Source organism: Parasteatoda tepidariorum, chromosome 2 (genome assembly GCF_982258835.1).
Source record: "Parasteatoda tepidariorum strain Cologne lab strain chromosome 2, Ptep-v5.0, whole genome shotgun sequence".
Taxonomy (NCBI): domain Eukaryota; kingdom Metazoa; phylum Arthropoda; class Arachnida; order Araneae; family Theridiidae; genus Parasteatoda; species Parasteatoda tepidariorum.
This window is the reverse complement of record NC_141756.1, coordinates 108,734,088-108,756,398: the sequence shown is the minus strand read 5'-3', so window position 1 is coordinate 108,756,398 and position 22,311 is coordinate 108,734,088. Positions and strand designations below refer to the sequence as shown.

The following is a 22,311-nucleotide window of genomic DNA, read 5'->3' as shown; positions in this document are numbered from 1 at the left end:
TCGCCCTTGGGGCGCCAGTCATTGTGCGTAAAAATTTACCTTCAGTTGTAGATAGCTTCTTTCTTAGGTTGTTGCTTATAGTAGTGAGGGTCGTAAGAATTGGTCGAATCGCTTGTATATAGATAGTTCTTTTATTTGCTAGATCAAGCTTTGAATTCTTATGCAGGAGGACTTTGAGCGCAAAAAACGCTCCTCTGGTCTGGCTCTTTTAATTATGCCGTTTAAGTGAATACTCCAGCTCAAATTATATGAGATCGTGACGCCGAGGTATTTAACGTGTTTCACTGGTTTGATCTCAGTATTAGAGAGATAAATGTGGGGAGTATTTTGTTGCTTTTTCTTACTATTTATGATTAAGACTTCAGTGATCTACTGGGAACCGTGTCTTACAATCATTACCTCTGTAAGACAAATAAAACATGCAGAGATAGACTCAGAACATATCCCGGTGTGTCCAGTTAACTTGCGACCTCATGTAACCTTACTTTTTTTTGAGGAAACAGTATATTAAATTTTTTTGTAATTCATTTACGTCGCACTGGAGCTGCACAATGGGCTATTGGCGACTGTATGGAAAACCATTTTGATCATCTGCAGAGGGGATGGCACCTCCGCTTCGGTATCCCGACGACCTGCACGCGAAGTCGAGAACTTTACGATAGAACAGTTCAACGAGGACCCATACCGCACACCCTTTGTCCCTACTCAGACTGATCCATGTGGTCACCCACCCGCAAACTGACTGCAGCCAGTGATGCTTGACTTCGGTGATCTACTGGGAGCCGTGTCTCAAAGATCAGTCCACTGCGGGTCAATTTTTTTTGTCTTCGTTTCTTAAAAAATATATATATACAAATGAATAAATTGTAATAAGGCAATAAAAAAAATTACATTTTAAGTAATTTAAATGCTTTGAAAAAAATTACAATCTAACATTTAAAAAATTTTGGTGTTTTAAAATTTCATGTTTCCAATTTTTTTTATTTCTATGTATTTTTATTTCTTTATATGCATCACACGGCACCCTGTTGGAGTTGTGTTCACCGACCTTCAGAGGGTGTGCCACTTCCTCCGTTGTACCGATAAAAGATAGTGGATACAAGTAATGATCAAATCATAGCAGAAACCAGTATTGAACCAATGATAGCGAGTTCGAGAACTGGTAAAAATCAGTGGATTCTACTACCGATTAAAAAAATGAGTTCGAATACTGATTAATTGATAGAGGGTTCAAGTACCGATAAAAAAGATTGCGGGTTGGAGAATTGTTCAAAAGAGAGTGGGCCTGAAAGCTCTTCAAATGATATCCGATTCCAGTACTGATAAAAAAGGGAGTGGGTTCGAATATTGAAAGCAAAAGGAAGTTGGTTGGAAAAATGTTCGATAGATCGATAGAAAATATTCGATAGATAGAATAATGTTCAAACAGCCGAATTAAGGTAGAATATTTTAAGAAAACCTTAATTTTAAATTTTAATTTTTCAAAAAATATATTAGAATATTTAAATTTTAATTTTTCAAAAAATATATTCGAATATTTAAATTTTAATTTTTCAAAAAATATATTCGAATATTTAAATTTTAATTTGTCAAAAAATATTGTTTGAAATTTCGCGTTTTGACATCTAAAATTACTTAATTCAAAATTTTATAAAAATTTTTATATTATACAGTGAGGCATCAATTTTGAACGGATCACTGTATTAATACTGTTGTTGTTTATTTACGAATAGTACACATTAGGACATTGCAGAGACACCAGGTTTACGGTGAGACTTGAACCCGCTATCTCTACGTAACAGACCCCCCTCTGTCACGGAGTTCAGTTGGTGAAGAGGATCTATATGATTCTCAATTTTATCCTCTGAATCTTGAGAGAGATGAGTTTAAATTATAGATACATAGCGAAAGTAGCAGAACAGAGAAAAATTCAATGATAAAGGATAAAAAAAGTGATTTAATGCCTGGTTTTCTATGGTCAGATATGGTGTACCAGTACCAACACCTTTGGAGAGCATCAAACATTCTAAGGTACTCATTAGATAAAAATACCTTTAGAGATAAGTAAGTATGTAGGTCACCGGTGGCTGGGTGGTAGGGCTTCGCGCTCTCGTGTCACAGGTCCTGCGTTCGAGGTGAGGTTGACTCAGCCTTTCATCCCTTCAGTGGTTCGATAAATGAGTACCAAGCATGTTTAGGAGATAAACACTGGAGGTTCCGCGTTTAACTGACCATCTAAACAGAACATCTACTCCTGTACCCCAAAGCCCAAGGTCAGGAAAACTGAGATGTGCACAGTAGGCCTTGGCCCTCTATGGGCTGTCGGGCCACTGAGTTTAGTTTAGTAGGTATTTATTTTCGTCGCACTAGAGCTGGCCAATGGCTATAGGCGGGGGTCTGGGAAGCATCCCTGAGGATGATCCGAAGACATGCCATCACAATTTTTCTTAAGGCAGACATAGATTTGAAGAGGAAGGACATTTCTCCAAATCCCTGTACCCACGGTACTGCTCGGTGACCCACCACAGGATTTTAGATTCCACAGATTTTACGAGTAAGTATAACGCATTTATTCGATGGATCTTACCGGCATCCAGGATCGAACACCGGTCCTTCCGGACCAGAGTCTGATTCTCTAAACACTGAGCTACCACGGTCCCTATCAGAGATAGTTGTAGTTCTAGTTCATTTACGCTGCACTAGAGCTGCACAATGGGCTATTAGCAACGGTCTGGGAAACATCCCTGAGCATGATCCGAAGACATGCTATCACTATTTTGATCTTCTGCAGCGGGGATGGCGACTCCGCTTCGGTAGCTTGGCAGCCTACGTGTGGAGTTGAGCACGCTACGGCAGAGCATACTAATGAGGACCCATACCACACGCCCTCGGAACTTGCGCAGACTGATCCAAGTATTCACCCATCCACACACTGACCACAGCCAGTGATGCTTGAATTCGGTGATATTCTGGGAACCGTGTCTTAACGATCAGTTCACTGTGAGAAGCCACCAGTGATCAATCCTTTCCTGTCAAGCAAGCAGCTGAAAAGAAAAATGGTTTTTGTGACAAAAATGAACAGTCGGATGCGATCCCAAGCATTCACCTTTTCATATAAAGAGAGCAACACTCGCTCGCTCTTTACTCACGTATCTGTGGTTCGTGCAAAGTTGAAATTGTGGGATATACCGTCTGTTGTTGCTTCAATATTAACAGGTAAGTTTACTTTCATTTTGGTATAACCAGCAATATTTTTTGTATGAAATTATTTTAAGATAAAAAAGTTCATATTCATATCAACTTTATAGTCGTTGAAAAAGTCTTAGTAACTCTAAAATAAATAATTTAATTTCAAATGAAAGAAGCTTCACTAAATTTTTAATTCCCGGAAAATAAGATTTTGATGAACTAGGATTTTTAAATAGCGTTTAGATGCTTAAAGCATCTACGCACGCTATATAAAAAATCTACGTAATATTCGATTGGTTAACCTTTTCCTGTGTAGTGTTGAATTCGTACAAATTCTTGTTACTAGATACAACTCTGAATTTTTATTCCAGAGTTTTTACAGAGAACTAAAATCAATTTTTCTTATAATTGAAAATCTTACTTATTTAATACTCGTATAATTTATTTTTTATGCAGTTTATTTTGTTGCAGAGTTTCGAATCCTTATTTTACATACAACTTGTTTTGAAACTTCTCTGACGATATATTGAGTACTTCTAATTAAAGTGGATAATACAAAGTAGACCTTTTGATCACTTTTTAATTAGTTTCTATTAACTTTCATATTTGGAATCTTAAAATTGAAACTCCAACAGTTTCAGGCCCGTTTGTGAGTTTATTCGATAAATTTCTGGTTATAAGGATCTCCGATATAATGCCTAAACGATAGTCTGTTGTAAATTCCGGCCGCTTTCTGATTAACATTCAAATTTTTAATCGCAGCACTGCTGTGCTTTCTGGCTATCATTTTTTCATGTTTTTCTCAATAATATAAGCAAAATACATAGCAATTAAATAACCCCAAAAAATGTATCTTGTTGGACACTTTGCAACTTGCTAGGGTGCTCAAATAATAAATACACCTTTTGACTTGGACAAAGTTTCTCCAGTTTCCTAACCATTATCATGGTTGGCCAGACAGCCCAATGTGGGCCAATGCCTTCATCTGAAGATTTCTCCATAATGACTTCCGATTTATCTCGTATTCTTTTCATAAATTGCAAAAAAGTCTGACTCCACAGAGTCAGCCCATCTTAACAGCCCTTCCCCGCTTTCTCGTTCCAATGGGTTTAAAAAGCAGCATATTTTTTATTGTATTTTCATCACTCATTCGAATCACGTGGGCCATCCAATTCATTCTATTTATTTTTATATTTTTAAAAATATCGGGTTGTTTATAAATATTGTTCCAGTGGGTTAACAAAGCAGTATCTTTTTAGATTCCTGACCACTATGAATAAAATTTGTTGCCCAAAAGATACAGATCCCTATTAAATTTGCAATCTACTTAAATTTCTCGTAAACTTTATGCAAAGTTCATATGCATTTCTCCATTACGATTATCCAATATATTTTATAATCAATGTATATTATATATTTGACTAGTTTCTTTTAAAAGTAACGTTACTCTTTGTTGCTTCATTCAGGATTTCTGACTGGATTTGTCTAATAACTAATGGAGTTTCTTTTTCCTGATTATAAAACTACCAATGCTTGTGGAATCTCTATGAAAACAAAAGTGAGCATTTTTATTTTCTTGTGTTTCTATTAATGAAGATTTGTTTTAATCTTTAAATATTTCTTTACTCTTGGAGACTAAGCATTTGTAAACGTTAAACTTTAAGAAGAATTTCCTCTCAAAAACACTTTGTTTTGGTTGGGAACACAAAGAAATAAAAGAAATCAGCGTACAGTGTAAAAACTGCACTATTTTTCTAAATTAAATGTTAAAAACATAAACAATCTTATAAAGAGACTTTTTTACAATAATACCGAATCTAGCTTTCAGGAATTTATAGGCTCTAATAATCTAAATGTTTATAAATCTGAAATTTTTATAATGGTAGAAGCTTACACTAGTCTCTCGCTCATTCACACCATGCATTAAATACTCTTTCCTTTTTTTTTTTTTTTCGAACGCCGATACACTTTGGGTGAAAACTATAGGTTGCATGTTGGTTGTCTTCAACACTGCTATGAATTTAGATAGAAACTAATATTCGCCGCTAAAAAGTATTTTTAGTTGTAAAATCAGGATTTGTTTTTTCGTTTTGAGACTTAAGAACTTTCAAATTTTGTTTCTGGTCTGAATTTTTTTTTTTTTTATGCATCGGACGATCCATTCAAAAACGGTGACTCACTCATTGATGAAAATTATTTAACCGAAGATAATTCCCAGCATATTTTTTATGTTGTAGTCTAAAATTTCGAATTGTAAGACAAAGTAACACCCAAAACTGATAAAATTTAAGCAACAGCAATCAAATAGTTAGTCAGAAGTGAAAAATTAAACTTTTTCATAAATTTTATTATTCAAACCGATTCTGTCATTGAAAATCGCATGATTTAAAGAGTCAAAATTATTCTGTATATTATGTTCGTCCAACAAACTCCTATCCGTATTGTCATACTCTTGGTTCAATAAAATTATTCACAAATGATTCTATCGGAGAAGCAACCGAGCGGTCTTGGTCTAAACTAACAGAATTAAAACTGAGATTTAGTGCAATTTGGAGTAAGAAAGGACAGTTAAATAACAATTTATTAAACTGAATTTTTTTAAGTACATCAAAAACAAATTAAAAACTTTTCGACAGAAGTTACATTTTTCTAGTTTTCGATTTTTGCGAGTGTCTTAAGTTTCATTCTTGTTTTAGACAGACTCGCTTAATTTTAAGTTACTTCCAAATTCATTATTTTCTAGTTTGCAGTCTAGGATTTTAAGTTAGAAACGATGTTCTTAATGTCTCCACCTTTTGTTTTATGATAGTAATTTTCTGCAAACTATATTCTCACCAGTATTTCATTGAAATTCAAAAGTAATGGTAAAGGGCTTCTATTATTTGGTAGATTTTTAACTTCAAATTTCCACTGGATTCTTTTAACCACGCTGAAAACTGGTGTACTAACTCTCCGAACTTGATGTTAAAAAACTAAAAATAGTGCGAAGAACACCAAACTGAGCCTTAACCAAATCGAGCCTTCAGACAAAATTTAAACGGTGTTAATCGAAAAAGGGGAAAACTTTAGTTTTCGGTTCTGTTAAACTTATTTCGAAATAATCTTAATATTCTCTTTACACAACGCCTTTGTATGGTTTTTCAAACAAATGTTATTTAAAGAGTCCCTATTTATATGGAATCTAAATTAAATGTTTTTCACTTTAATCAGATTGTCTCTTAAAGTAACTTTATTGAATCCTGTGTGTACTTATTTTACTGTAAATATAAATGTTTGCTCTACTGAGTACCAAAAGTGGTGGCAGATACTTTACACAAAGTAATTCATTAAAAACTTGTTGCTTCACAATGTTCTGGAACTGTTCTTTGTTCTACAACACTTTTTATTAAGCGGTTGTCGCCATTTTTTGGGTTACGCGCAAACTTTTTGCCGTGCCATTAAATGAGGAATTCAATTTTACAAATCTCCCACATGAAGTCTATTTGAAGCAATGAATTTTGTAAAATAAGTCAGGGTAAATGGTCCCGTAAATTTTATAAAAACAAACTATAAAATTTTTAATAAATTAAATTCTATTTCAGCAAAGGTTATTAATAGAAACTAGTAAAATTGTCAAATAAAATTCATAAGATACAATACGATAGTAATTAGCAGGGGTGTTACTGGCCGTGCTAATTATGTGCTCTATTTCTCCGCTAATCAACGCTTCAAGTCTTCAGTGTCTCTGCTTTCGTATGTAGTTGGTTTCGGGCCGTGACTTTTATTGCGCCCATCAATCCTCAATACTTAGCAGTTCTATCGACTATAAATGAAATTTCGATAGAAATACAGAGTTCTGATGGTTTAAAAGCAATTTTTTATTTTACACGAGAATACTACGATTCGAATGTAAAAAGAGTATCTTTCGTAGATTTCGAGAAAATTGCCTTGACAACTATTTTCTAGAATTTGAAAAACTGGTAAAACTAAATTTAATTTCTAAATTTGATCTTCATTTGCAGGCTTCGCCTCCCAAACACCCGTTATTAACAAGAGAATTTCAATTTATTAAAATTTAAAGATCAAAGGTTTTTAATGTATCCACTGATTTAGTTCCTGATTCTGTTTGGGATAGAACTTAAATCAGTCTTTTAGCTCTGTTACTCTTGCAACATGCAAGACTTTTTAAATTCCTATTTAATTTTCGGGTAGATTATTTGGTACTAAGTAGTGCTGCTAGTCAAAAATGTCTCACTTTTGTCATTATTTTAACAGCATGTTTTGAAAGTTTTAAATAACTTACCAAAAATGTAAATATCGTAATCGACTATTTAAAAATCGTAAAACTGATATTTATAAATATTTTTATGAAATGTTTAGTATGCTAATATAAAATTACTTCGGAAGGATCATAACTTTAACGAAGTGTTTAAGCGCAGAGCATTTCAAAACACAATTAAGTAAAGATTATACATAGATTGAAACAGAATAACAAGTAATTTACAGACGATTTTTATTTAATTATGCTCTTGCTAACTAAAGAAATCTTGAGATAAAATACAGCGATTTTTCTGGCTAATAAAAATAAGCAGACAATGCGAAGTTTTTAGAACATTGTGTAATAAAGTGCAGCTTATGGGATCAAAAAATGAGTTGGGTTTCGTGAATTTTATGATCTGATTAATTCTTTGCTTAAAATTTATATCATTTTAAAAGTTTCTGCGAATTGAGATTTTCTGCAGTGTTTAAGGAAAGCTTTATTAACTTGTTAAATGGCAAAATTTGTAAAATTCCTCTCCAGTGATAAGTAATGGACGAGTTTGACCAGCCACCTGGTTGCTAAACTGAATTGTCAAACAAAAACTCTCTTTAACTGTATCGTTTTTTTTTTCTTCGTGTAATATTAAATGAATCTGAAGTTTAAAAACAATTTGATTGAAAAATATTTTTTAAGCAGCTTCATTTTTTCTTCCAATCAAAATGGTTTAGTTTAGTGCGTTGGCTGTAAGAAATCTGTACACTTTTTACCGTAACATTTTGAACTGAAATTTTTTTTAAAAATCACTTTGAAAGTATTCATTTACTAATGTAAGTGGTTTACGGTCCAGTAATTAGTTAATATTTAATTGCAGCCTGACTTTTGCTCCCCGGATGCCTGAATTTCACAGTACGAGATGAATTTGCAGCCTGACTATTGCTCCCCGGATGCCTGAATTTCACAGCATGAGATGAATTTGTAGCCTGACTATTGCTCCCCGGATGCCTGAATTTCACAGTATGAGATGAATTTGTAGCCTGACTTTTGCTCCCCGGATGCCTGAATTTCACAGCATGGAAATAACTAGCAACATTTTCTTGATTAACAGAAGTAACCAGAAATGAATTCTGGCTTTAAGGACATCGAAACAAGGTGTGTATGTAAGCTGTATTTTATTCTGTAAAATATTTGTTCAGTTAAGTTCTTTAGGCGGAAACTCTTATTTTTGGCCGTCAATTGCTAAGCTCTATAAATTACTCTGCAAATAGTATATTTTCAGTGTGTATTTTTCATAAAATAAACAATTTGACAGATTTTCAAAAATTGCTTGCATGAGTCTTAAAAAATTAAATAAAGCTTGCCATAAAATTTATCTTAAAAAAAACTTTTACTAGAAATTTTTGCGAATTCTAAAATATATATTTTAAACTATGTAATAAAACTACGTAGTTTTTGAATTTATTAAATTTAAGACACTAATCTATATTTGAAAGTGGAAGCCAGTTTTTTTCTTTGCTATTTACGGAAATCTGACTTTTAATGAAAGTTAAACGAAATCTGGCTAAAGACAAGTTTTTACAACTGTTTTGTGCACGCAAAACCTTTTTGCTTTACCTTTTACTCTACCATCGTGTATATGAAACCACGATAGCCCAGATACAAATTCTTATTCTGTTCAAATTCTGTTTGACTATGCCTTCGGAATTTCGAGTTTCTGTTAGTAATTTTTTTAAAGTGTTATAATATATAATACAATATTTTAAATCTAGTTACGTCTCAAACTTTAACTGTTAAACTTGTGTTAAATTTAAATATTTGTTTTTTCTAAGTACTATATCTTAGTTTCAAATGAATATTAGTTATTGAACTTGAATTTCATGTCAGCTGAAAAAATTTTCTCACTAAAACATAAATTTAAATCAATTTACATTGACGGGTTAATTCCAGAGCCATTTTAGTTTCAGTTTAAAATTTCATTTTTAAGATTAGTTTGCAACGAAAGTTTTAAACTGTTACCACTCCAGTAATTTTTGAAAGAAATTTGTCAAAGTATTTACACTCATTTTATCTCTAATTATGAAAGTGATGATTTGTTTTTGTTTTTTCAGAATTATTACCGTCCTCACTTCTATTGGAATGAACACCCATAGTTCACTGCGTAAAAATGAGCGTCGAATGCAACAAATTGAAATAGAACTCTATACAGGTCAAGAACTCTTTTTATATTATGTGGAATGTTCCTAATTTGTACACTTACCGCATTAATTGCCTACACATGTTAATCTTGACTCATGCAGATATTTTAGATCGTTGATATTAGTTTCAATCTTACTTTTCTAATAAATAGCCTTAAGAATTCTTTTCAAGCAAGATATAATTAAAAATATTTCAATTAAATTTTGATTACAATATTCCTAAACTCTATAGAAAGTCAAGGAGCAAACAGATGCTCATAAATTGTAACTTTTTATTTTTAAACATTTTCTTTAATATGTCAAATTAAAAGATTCCAATAAATATTGGTAAAAGCAAATACTGGTAGATGCAAAAATATCATTTTATAATAAAAATATAGGGCATATAGAGAACATCTCTAAGTACGCTAATTCCCTCATCAAATATCAAAATTTGTGAAGAACTTCTTTCCTTACCGAATTTTAAATTCTTATTTAAGATGTTATGGGACGTTTTATGAAGTCATCGAGAGGAATGTACGATTTTAACTCTGCTCAGGTATTTTGTCCTTCAAGTTATCCTTTGCGCTAGTATAATTGAAAACATCGGGCGATCACTCAGTCTTCGGAATTGCTTAATTAAGTGTTAATTTCGCCAAACTTATCCAAATTTGGATTGTTGACACAAAAATTAGAAGAAACTAGCATTCTTATTGCGAAAGTAATAAAATTGAGTGCTTTCAAATAAAAACATTCATTGTAATTCGTTATTAGCGTTTTTTTTCTTCATGAGATTCAACTTTAAGTTAAAAAGGGTGTGATTCTGAAAACAATTAATTCAATTAATAATTAAATTTAAAATGTCAAGCAATTCTCAAAGCTTTTGCTGGAATTTTTGGTATTTTTATAGATGCACAAAACAGACTAAAAATACTTTTAAAGTTAGATTTAATAATTCAGAAGTATCTGATTTTGAATATCAGAAACTGGACTTATATTTACGTCGTTCGGTACCAAGTTTATAGAACGAATTTTTAATTGAACAGTTTTAGGGCATTTATAAAGCATACAATTTGTCTGCTTTCACAGTAAACCTGCTTTTCAGTTAGGAAAAAAAATGGACTTGACTTATGACTCTTTATTTTACTAAATTCTAAAAACCCTAAGGCGGAAGTGAGGGGGGGACTATATGAATGTAAAAACCTAAATAGGATTTTTACTTTTAAGCTTAATTATATAATTAAGTTTTTAATAGTCTACGTGCTCTAATTAAAATGAGTTGAGAAAACAAATTCAAAAATAAGTACTTCTGAAGAATTGTTCTTGCGTGATTTAGCTTAAATCTAAAGATTTTATAATATTGGTGTAATTGCAGTTGGAAAATTTAAAAATTTTTTTTCCATAAAAATGCTTACTTGTCTCAAGAATTTTCAACGTAGTTCAAAACTAATATCAAAATATTATTCTAGCAAGTGGCTAATATTGTAAAAGTAATAAGCTATTTAGTCCAGTCAAATTACTAATAGTAAATAGAAGATAAATTGCATTTAAAGTCTATCATAAACTTGGGAGTTTTAATGATTCTTATTTGCTGCTGGAGTAGCCAGATAATGACTAACTGTTCAATAATCACGTAACATACCTTAACATTAACCATAACACTAATTCGCTGCTTCAGTAGTAGAATAAGAATAGAGTACAAGACTAAACATCTTTTTGAATAAAAGTAAAATTATAATTGGGATTGGACTGAATAGAAACTGAGCTGAAAAATTCATAACTTGACCAGAAATTTTATTTTAATAAAAATCAAATTTTTGAATGACTAAATTTTTAAAAAAATTTTGTTTCAAAGGTCACAGCGAGTTCTTTAAAGTAAAAACTAACTTTCAAATACTGTAAAGGTCTTTTAACGGCAATTATTATAAATTTACAACAACTTACGAATTGCTCTTATTACATTTGAGAGAACTTTATAACTAGTTCATTCAAACCTTTAAGTCCATTTTACCTAGAAAACCAGGTTTCCATTTAGTTCTAGCCAGACTTAATTTTCTACTAGTTTTGTTTTTGACATGAATATTTTATAGAATCTGAATGTAAAAGAAACTCTTTCGAAAAAATTACTTCAAATAGAAGGTAAATATGAAGAGATTTGTTTTCAATGACAGCCCCAGATTTGTCTAAAATTACATAAACTTTAAGACAAAAGTCATGTAAAAAGTTGCTCAATTAACATATAGTTTTGCGTCTGCAGCCCCTCAAATCTCATAATATGAGCTTTCGTGCCAATACAAAACTATTTGTAACGAAATCAAAGCTCCAGTCAATATGCACAATACTTTTAAACCAAAAGTTTAAATAGAATTCGATTATTAACTAAACCCTTTTTTAATTTTTCCAGTTTAAGAAATTTTAACTTGAGTAGACGGAGCTTTTTATAAAACCGAAGTGTTTAAATTAAAAAAATTTAAAATATAAAAATTTTCAGAAATTATTTGTTCGTAAACATATTAAAACAACTCTAGAGGGGAAATCTGGATGCCTGAAGTGTTTTATAGTTATAAGAGGGCAAATGTGTGTTGCGATTTTTAATAAAGGTAAGACTCCCAAGTTTATAATAAAACTACTGATAATTTGATTTAGAGTTGAAGTAACATTGAAGGAAAAATAAGGATTTAATCTTTTACTTTAATATTACTATTAAACGGGAACTTTGACAGAGACTCCGAGGAACTCTAGCACTTACAGCCGAACAACATAGAAACTTTTAAACTAGGTCATGAATAAAATTTTAAAGGGTTTGGTGGAGTACAGTAAGGTCCTGGACTGCAATTTTAGTTTCGCAGGTTCGTGCCCTGAAAAATCCCCCAGCGCTTTAAAAGTGTTTATTAGAACTTGATCACTCATTGAGATTAAGACAGTAATAGAATCTCTTAAAAATCTTTTCAAAAAAAAAGTGATCTAAGCGTTATGTGGATGAGGGCTGCCTTTGATGGAAGATCTTAAAATAAACGTTAAACTTTGTATCGTTCTGAATTTAAAACTTAGAATTGTTAGATCTTAGATTTGCGATCGATGTAAAGATGAAAATTTTTATACCAAAATTTAAAATGCAGCTCTAACTTTCCAAGTCTTAAAATATATAAACTACAGAAGCGAACATTTATAGTTGCCATTTTCAACATTTATTTCGATACAGATAAGTTTCGACTTTGACTTTTATTAATCTTTAAGTGCTAATAATCGATAATCAAATTTCTGGAGTGTCTTAGGGCAAAACTTTTCTAAATTTGGAGTAATTTAACAGTATTTTCATTTAATTTTCTAAATTTTCAATTCTACGTAAGTCTTTCAAATAAATAAAAGGTTTAAATGTAAGCAAATTTTATACGAATTTTTTATGAGTCAAAATTTAATTGAAATGTTTTAATACATGGAAAAAGGTAAATTTAGTGTTAAAGTACAATTTACCAATAAATTTAAAGTTTCTTATTCGCTTTAAACTTGTGTTAAAAGTAACTAAATTTGAATTGAAATTATGTTTTGAAATCTTAATTCTTGTTACCCTAAAGCTAAATGTTTTTTCTTAAATCTTGTATCAGTTAGATTACATGACTCAAACTGTATTCTTAAATTAGTTTTATTTTAAGACAATGTGTATTTAATAACAAATGTATTGTATTACAATAGTATGAAATTCAATTTATATTTAATGTTGATGTCAACGATATTATTTTGTATATATAAGTATTTGGTGAGTAATGTGTCTTGAATATTAGTTTTAAAGCACTCTCTTTGTACACATTTCGCCACTAAAAATGCTCTTAGTATAAATCATTTTTTAAAAAATGAATACTAGCTAATCCTGTAGTTTGTTTCGTATTAAATCAAAGGTTGCTGAACAAGTTTATAATCTTTTTAAAATTTTCAAAGATACTAAATTTTGAACCAGTTGTCAAAATATAATAAATTTAAATTTTCTAAATTAATGATTTTTTTTCTGGATTACTAAATTTTCCGATATATATTATAAATCTCAAATTGTGTATGACAATGCAATTTTATTTATTCTGTAACTTTCTATATTTGAAAACTAGACCTTTTTTAACAGTAATAGTAAAACACTCTTAAAAATTATACTCACTACGTTAATTTATATTTTTCTTAAATTTATTTCAGTTTAAAATTCTAAATTTTATAGTAGCTTAAGCCTAAGGTTGAATCTGTCATTTTGTAAAAGGGTCTTCTTCAATTTGGATCCATTGAAGAAACCCCTTTTTCAAAATGATTCCTTCAATTTTGGCTTTAATTAAATGAGATTAGATAAAAATTCAAAACTGCGAAATAAAATTTAAACTTTTAGCTAAACTTAACTGAACAAAATTTTAAAAGTGAACTGTCATAAATTTTTTAAGTTCTGTTATTTAAAAATGTTGCAATCACATGTTCAAAAATTTTATTACAATAGTTTCAGAGAAAATAGTTAAATAAACAATTACGCTAACTTATATAATTAGCCATTTATAAATCTCCAACTGTGTAGAAACAAAATAGTAAATCTAATATTGGTTTATTTTTTTTTATTAAATAGATTTAGTGGCGAATGTTTTCAGTATTTTGTATTGAATTATTGTTTTGATTTCTTTAAAATGCTAAATTTTGTAAAAGTTTGTAATTTGTCTTGGACGGAAATAAAACATACGTTTAGTTTATTTTTGGTCTTTTATTAAATAAGAACAAATTTTTGTTGCGTTACGTTATGGGATCGCGATAACTGATGATATTTTATAGATACTTAAGCACAAACTCTTATTTCGGTAAGAAACCTAAATAAAAAATTTTGAAGAAAAATTACAAAGATTTACTTAAAATCCACTTAAAACCAGTATACTCGGCATGGTAGAGAACAAGTTTTATGGCGCTTAAAATGATCTGGTTTACTAATGCTAAATGTTCTTCATATTAAAAAGCAAAGTATATCAGCATATGTTAATTCCATTATATTGTAAAAGCACTATTCACTTCTTAAATGTACTAAGTGTATTTTACATTGCATTATTAATTCAAATGTAAAGATTTAAAATTTTTTTTATTTTAGCAGCAAACCTAATTGTTTGATAAAAATATTAAACGTTATAAATGCAAACAGAGGTTAGAAATTTTTCTTTCGTGAAAAATGCTATTACACTTTGTATTTAGGATTTTGAAACATTTTCTCTGATTTTTGAAAATTCGATGCTTTAAGACTGAAATTCATTTTTGAATTTTTACGAATCTGAATTTAAATTTCTGGGTCATAGTTCCAAAGGCCATTTTTAAAAATACCACGTGTTTTTGAAGTATATTTAACTATTCCTTAGTGCTAAAAATCGTGTTAAATTATGCTAAATTAAATGAAGCAGCCTTAACGGTAATTTCGTAGATTTTGTGTGAAACAAAGCTTTTAATAATTTATACTCTTTTTAGTATTGTTCTAACGCTAAATCTTTAACTTCCTCGAGAATAGTTTATGTTTTTAAAGAATACGAAAATAGTGTTTAAAAACCATTAAATGGAAATGATTTTGTGCTATTTCACTTTATAGAATCTAATTTCTTGTAACTTATGAAAATATTGGATTTTTAAATTTTTCCCGTAGATTTTACTATTTTAGTTTGAGTATTATTTGGAAGAATTAAGGATTTTACATAACTTTTTGAAAGTAAGTTTTATATGCAAATAACTTTTTGGATGACTTTCGTCGAATACATAATATTCGATAGATACTAAGAGAATGTAGTTTGCTTTATTATACGCTCTAATAATCTTAGTGTTTTAAGAACGGGTTTATTGAAATTGCTTATAACATGCAGAAATAGGCCTAATCTCTCAGAAAAATAAAATTTCAAAAATTATAAGTGTTTTGAGTTTGCAAATCCTGTAAATTTACAGAATATTTATAAGGTTCATCTTTGGTGTAGATCGCAGTAAATTTAATATAAAATCAAAAGAATTTTTAAAGTTAATTTCAATATCCTTTAAAACTGATGTTAATCGTGAATTTAAATGTATAAAATGTCCTAAAAGTTCTATAAAGATATGTCTACGTGCCGCATTTGTTTTTATTCGCTTATTACATTTACTTCGAATTATTGAAAATAACGAAGGAAGTTTAGGTATCCTATTTTCAAAAATGTAATAAATCAAAAATCTAACGCTGTCTGAAATATTTTGAATATAAACTATTAAAAGTAACGAGAGTTCTAGGCAGCTATTGGAATATAAATTAGTCTAGTATAAATTATTAATGTTTAATATTGTATATGGTATGAATTATAATGTTAAATGTTATCTCCATATAATGTAGTATAAATTAAAGCTAAATTTCTCATCAAGTTGGAAATAAAATTGGACCTATGTTTAGCCACTTTCGCGTCTTGATGCACTTTTCGCACTGAGGAAATGCGACCCGTTGAAAACCCATCAATAGCTGTGAAGATGATAAATGAGTAAAGCTCATATGCTAATCTGGGAATTGCGACGACAACTTTAGTATTTTTCATGGCGAATCTTTCAATGTCAGAAAAATCAAGTGGCCTGTGCACAGACAGAGATGCCAACTTGCTCCGGACAACAAATATATATTTTAAAGTGGTAGTTTATCAATTGTGATTCTTGGTTTAATGAATTCAATTTAGTAGATTTTTATCCACCACTATTTCTAAATAATTCGTAGGCTTATATAATGCACCACTTTATAAGACTTATGTAACGCTATACCTTTTAAAAAGCAAGCAAAAATAGTTAAATATTTGGCAAATTTACTTTGTAGTTTACTTTGTAGTACCGTTTTTTTCATTATTTTGGCGTGTCCGGAGAAGTTGGCATCTCTGCACAGATTGTCCTTTTTAAAACTATTTGTCCTGAAACTTTTCCAAACAATTTTCTTTTCACTAAGAATAACGTAATCATTTAAGTTTTGTCTCACCCCCTCTTTTCCTTCTCTTTTTCAAACAAAAAAAAGAGAGATTAATTTCAGTTCGCCACGTTTTTGAAATCCAGTTAGGACAATTTTTTAGTCACTTACTGAAAAAAAAATTCGTAATTTATTTATCACTTCCTTTGTACAGCAAATACCTTTTCGCGTTAAAATCATTGGAATCTTCAGCTCTCGTTCCTTTTTATTCGTTTTTAAAATAAAAATCTTTATAATTGAGCACATTTTTTTCTAAAACCTTTCTGGAAAATAGAACTTCCCAAGATTTTGCAACATATTCCTATTAAAAAAAATTAGGAAATAAGTTTTCCCAACTTCATATTATTTAGTAAAATGAGGACACTTGGGCAGTTCTAAAATGGTTCAAAGCTTCCATAATTATACTTAACTGTGCTGTGATTTAATAAAATATAATTTATACTTTTCATAGCTATATACCTTTGTAAAGAGAATTTAATGAGTATCCTCTATCAGTTTTAATATTTTAAACCCTTCTAAACTTTATGAAACTGAGATACAATAGTGAATGAATCCATTATTCATAACACTACAATTATAGAATATCGTGCTATTCTTATTAAAAATGTATAAATTATTAAAAGCTCCTTTATAACTTGAAATAAAACACTGTACAAGGACTCCTTCTTTCAGAAATAACGAACGATTGAATATATTTATGGATTCTTTTTAGATTCAGGTACAGTCCGCAAAAAAAAACGAATCACCCTGAATAGCTTTCGTTCTAATGATCGGATTTTCACGAACTAAGTGTCAATCTTAATGGTTTCTGGGGGTGACCTCAAATATGCTAATTAATTAGTGCTAACTATTAATTAATATATGAAATAAGACACAAAAACGTACTTTCTCTGAATAAACATGTAATTTTTTTTACATATTTGGAATCTAGACACTTAAATTAGGGGGGGGGGGGGTAGACAGAATTTAAAAAAAATTGGATCGTAAATTTGGTCACAATAAAGGTTTATATATTTGGCAATAGTCCAGAAAATCCCCAAAAAAAGTCGCCTGCGCAAATGAATATTTTAAGATCACTCATTGACTAATTCAAAAGAGGAATGCTTAATTTTACTAGGTTGCTAGGCAACCATGCCATAACTGTAAAAAAATTGAAATAATTTTTTGTGAGTGCTCAGAGAGGTTTAATTCATTGTTAATAGAAAATATCTCGAAGTTTCTAGGCAATAGACAATTTTTAAGCTGATTTCTGTCTAAAAAGCAAAAAAAAAAATTTTTTAATGTCCTTCGAAAAGAAAATTTGAATCGATTTATAAATTATTTATGATATTTATAAATTATTTATGATAGTTTTTAGAATTTAAATACATGAACTTTTTATCTGATATTGTTTAGATTATGCTGTTTTTGCTAAATTTGTTCGAGGATTTCATACTAAAATCAAATTAACATAACTTATTACAGCTATATACAATATTTTAGGAATGATCATTTTTACAGCTTTAACCCCTTGGGGACGGGTGATTCATGAAAGCATTCGTACAAAACCAGAATCAGGATGTAAATAAGTAAAAAACGATAGCTTAAATGCAGGCGTTGCTAATTTCACAGACTTACTTTGCCTTGAACTTAATTATTGTTAGTTAAAGTCAATGTTAGTTCAAAGTATAACTAAATAATTTTATTTTGAACTAAGTAATGGTGAATTAAATAAATCAAACAATTATAACCCAGCCCACAAATAAACTGCTAAAGAATTACTTTGATTACCAGTTTTATCTTTTCACCATGGTTTTATGCTGTCACGTATTTGTGACAGTCGGCACGAAAGGGTTAATCGAGACTTCTAGGCAAGAAAGTTTGAGGGAAAAAAAGTGCTTGAAAAATAAAATGTAGATTGTATAGTAATTCTAATGCACATTCACAAGGTTTTCTGTAATTTACGATATTTCTTTTTTCTATAACTCAAGGAATTGCTGAATGTTTAGTGGCATTTTAAAGACATTGAAATATGTTATGTTTAAGAATAAGATATTGAAATAATATGATGCATATTGTATGATTCGTTGTTTATAAAATCGCTTCATTCTGCTAGATATTTAGGTTACATGGTTTTCTTTGGATAAAGATGATTAGCAAACAGCATCCTCATGTTTCGATGCATTCTGAAACTTACGTTCGCAATTTCACCATACAATGTCGCACAGCATATTCTTCAATTACGATAAGCTACATTTACCACCAAATACTGCTACTATGATTATTTATGTTTTCTTATATATATCTGATACTCTCCTTTTAAACAGAGCTAGTAAGATACTTAAGATACTGAAATGGGGCCCAAAAACTTAAAAGATAAAATATTTAATTTCATTAACTCAAAATATCCGGTCTCAAAATTTTAACTTTTAAGTTAAATATAACTTTTACAATATTGATGCTCTTACGTTTTTAAAGACCGCATGAATCTTGTTAAAATATTAAAATGCATATGTTTACTTTAACGAGTGTAAATTCCTTATCAAAATAATGATCAAAACCCAAATGTAAAACAGTATAATTGACGATAAAAACCGAACTGGCTTCAAAACATATGAAGAGGGAAGTAAAAGTCGACATGCTAAGAGCGTTCAAATATAATCGCCCATTCTCAAGACTTGTCAGGCTTGAATAACTTGTGACTTTCATTATTGGACGCTCAAGACATGTATACTTTTATTATCATGTATTATTTTTTTAAATCAAGTTTTTATATTTTTTATTCAGTTTCTTGGGATTATCCATTTAGTTACAAAACATATTAAATTATTTCACTCGATATTAAAATAAGTTTTGAAAAGGTATTTTTTTATGTATCGATGCCAAAGTTTATTCTACAAATATTTTAGGGTATGCTTTCGGAGTATTTTGATCGAGTTTATTTTTACACCCATATTTGCTTAAAATTATTAAATAATTTGCTTAAAATAAATTATTCAAGCTACATGATCTAATGCATTTATAGTACAATAGTAAACGGGGCTTCCATCGCCTATTTTTAACCTTAGTACCGCTATCATTAAATAAATGGAATAAGCTTAGATAAATAATAAAAGCTAATTTTTTCCTTGTTTTAATTTTCAAGGAATAATATGTTTCGATCAAACAGATTTCATTCTGGAAATAGCGAAATTATTGAGTTGGTCCCTTGGAGTAATATTATTCTTATCCTCTTTTGACGAAATATAGGAAAAATTAGTTTTCACAGTTTCTGGAAAAAGTATGTTAGCCTTCTTGACACGTTTTTTTTTTTTTTTCATTAAAATAAGTTCGGAAATTGCGTATTTTTTAGAGCATTTTTTTGAAAACAGATGACTCTAAAATTGGAGCGGCTTCGGGATCTTCTTACAAATTTCAATTTTTAGTATTTCCTACTTAACAAGATAAGGCATTTTCCTAATAACAAATTATACTACAATAATATTTTGGGAATCCTGCTAAAGTAAAAAATGAAACAAAATAGTTTAGTATATTATCAGGAAAAAAATCTACTTGGTATCATAAAGAAAGAGTAAAAGATATAATGAAATAATTAGTGAATCACACGTGATCAGATAATTAAAAATTTAATTTCACAACTAAGATGTTAGGACGTCATTTAAGATACTGAGATATTTTAAGACGCTTAAAAATTTGGCTACGTATTCGACAGCTTTTTATGTTCTGTATCTTTATACTCTTTGTAGTGTCTTATAAAACATCAAAACTATTTTAGATAATCTATGTTGAAGTCACGAGAAACAAAAAAAGTACAATCAATAATTTATACGCTTTTTTTTAAAAAAATAGTGTGCTTAGTAAATAATCAGCTGTTTTGCATTAAATAATTTTAAACAGCGGAATGTTTGTAATTTCTTAACAAGGTTTTATTCTTAGCTAGCAGACAATAATTCTTTTTAAGAAAACTTGACTATAATTTAAAAAGGAACTTTACTTTAAAGAAAACCTAAATTAAAGAACTAAAAAAATTGATTAGTATATTAATGAAGAAATAATAAACGTAAAAGGGTAAAGAATAAGATTCTTAAAAATGTCAAAATTTACTTAAATAATTGGTAAAATAGTTCTGCGACGCACTTGTGAAACACTTCCGGAAATTTCTTTTAAGATTAAGACGATATAGGGTAAACCAACCAGTGATGGAACACACCCCTGTAAAAGAACATTTCGTAGATATTTTTTAAAAATAAGATTTTAAACGTTTTAATTTAGATTGATTGGTAGCAGTAGCTTACTACCTAACAATAGGAAGTCATCTAACAATGCATTGAGTTACCTGGTCTTAGAGTCTTCTCTGGAAAAAGTTTTGAATTTGTTAGTATCTGTTCAACGCCTTGTTTCCTTGACACAATTATATGGTCAGTGGTGGTAGTTATCCGTTTAAAGTGCAATTAATTGCGTATAATAATGCTTTTTTTCTCATTGTGAAAAAGAGAATTCAATATATAGTTATTGAAGTTACGTTTTATTTATTTCAAGAATCATAACATAAGCAAATACTGAGATTAGGGGGTGCTTATTAATTCGATTACCAAACGATGAAAAACCAATGAATAAACAAGTGTTCCTTTATTGGGATTTTTTCAAGTTAATGAAAATAAAAGAAAAATTTTAATTTTTCTGTACTTTTAGTCATATTATACATCAAAATTATGTTAAAAGCACAAAAAACAACTTCTAACCAGTGAAGGAACAGGCATGTTTCTTCACTGGGAATAGATTTCCCAGTGAATGAACAATATGTGTGAAATATGATTTTACATAGATAATTAATAGTTCTGCGATATAGAGGACACCTAAAATTCAGTTAAATGTTGTATAAATAGTTCCTATAACAATTTCATTTCAAAATGCAAATTTAATTGCTTAATTTATTTACAGAATTATAATAATAATTTATAAATTATTTATCGTTATAAATGTAGTGATTAGTTATTACATCATACCTTAGACACAATAATTAGCTACGTTTACTCACTAAATATAATAATAAAAGCTTGAATATAAAATTTCTTCGCTGGCCTTTGTGCTAATAATTAGCTAAGTTACTATCTTATTGCGATCTTTGGCGTCCAGACGGGAACTGGTAGGAAAAATCCATTTAAAAACAATCATCCAAGTGAAAAATGGGTGAAATTTTTTTTAAGGCGACATCCACCGATAACTCAGTGCAATGCAAAGATAATTTCAAAAGGCAAAACTTCCCTTTGAGAATAATATTCGAAATACTGGTTTTAAGAACTTTAGATGAATCTTTAGGAGGGAAGTAGCTCTGGCATCCTTTTAGAAAGTGATTGCATTTACAATTTAAACGGGAAAAATCCTTGGCTCTAAAAATTATAAGGATTTATATTCTTAAGTACCTAGGGAAGAAAAAGTACCTCCATTGGTAGTTTTTCCTTACTGAAGAACTCTTTGAGATATTACAGAATCAGTCCCTGCTATATATTTCATTGGAAAAAGCGATTCATGAAATGAAACAATGACCGCAGCAACATTTTACAAATATATTGCAAATGCTTCTACCCTTGGCTAATTAAAAATGCTATCAAATTCCCTATTTTGCTTGTTTTGGATAGGTATAAATCACATATCAATTTGAAACTGAGCAAGTTATGTTCATCAAAACAAATTTTCTGGTTTAGTTTTCTACCCAATTCAGGGAAATCTCCCGTTAGATCTTAAGAGAATTGTAAAGCAATATGTCGAGAAAA

The 22,311-nt window shown here is 29.8% G+C and overlaps 1 long non-coding RNA gene and 1 pseudogene across 2 annotated transcripts in view; one reads left to right on the top strand and one right to left on the bottom strand.

Moving 5' to 3' along the window:
- The window catches only part of LOC147816021 (tyrosine--tRNA ligase, cytoplasmic-like), a 30,507-nt pseudogene extending 27,275 nt beyond the window's left edge, over nucleotides 1–3,232 (bottom strand). Inside the window, exon 1 of the transcript XR_015431214.1 lies at nucleotides 3,150–3,232. The product of XR_015431214.1 is annotated as a tyrosine--tRNA ligase, cytoplasmic-like (transcript). The remainder of the gene's footprint in view (nucleotides 1–3,149) is intronic.
- On the top strand, nucleotides 3,071–14,272 carry LOC147816020 (uncharacterized). Its single transcript, XR_015431588.1, has 4 exons — nucleotides 3,071–3,216; nucleotides 4,656–4,747; nucleotides 8,301–8,578; nucleotides 9,535–14,272. It is a non-coding gene; the product is annotated as an uncharacterized LOC147816020 (long non-coding RNA).
- Nucleotides 14,273–22,311: the final 8,039 nt, after the last annotated feature.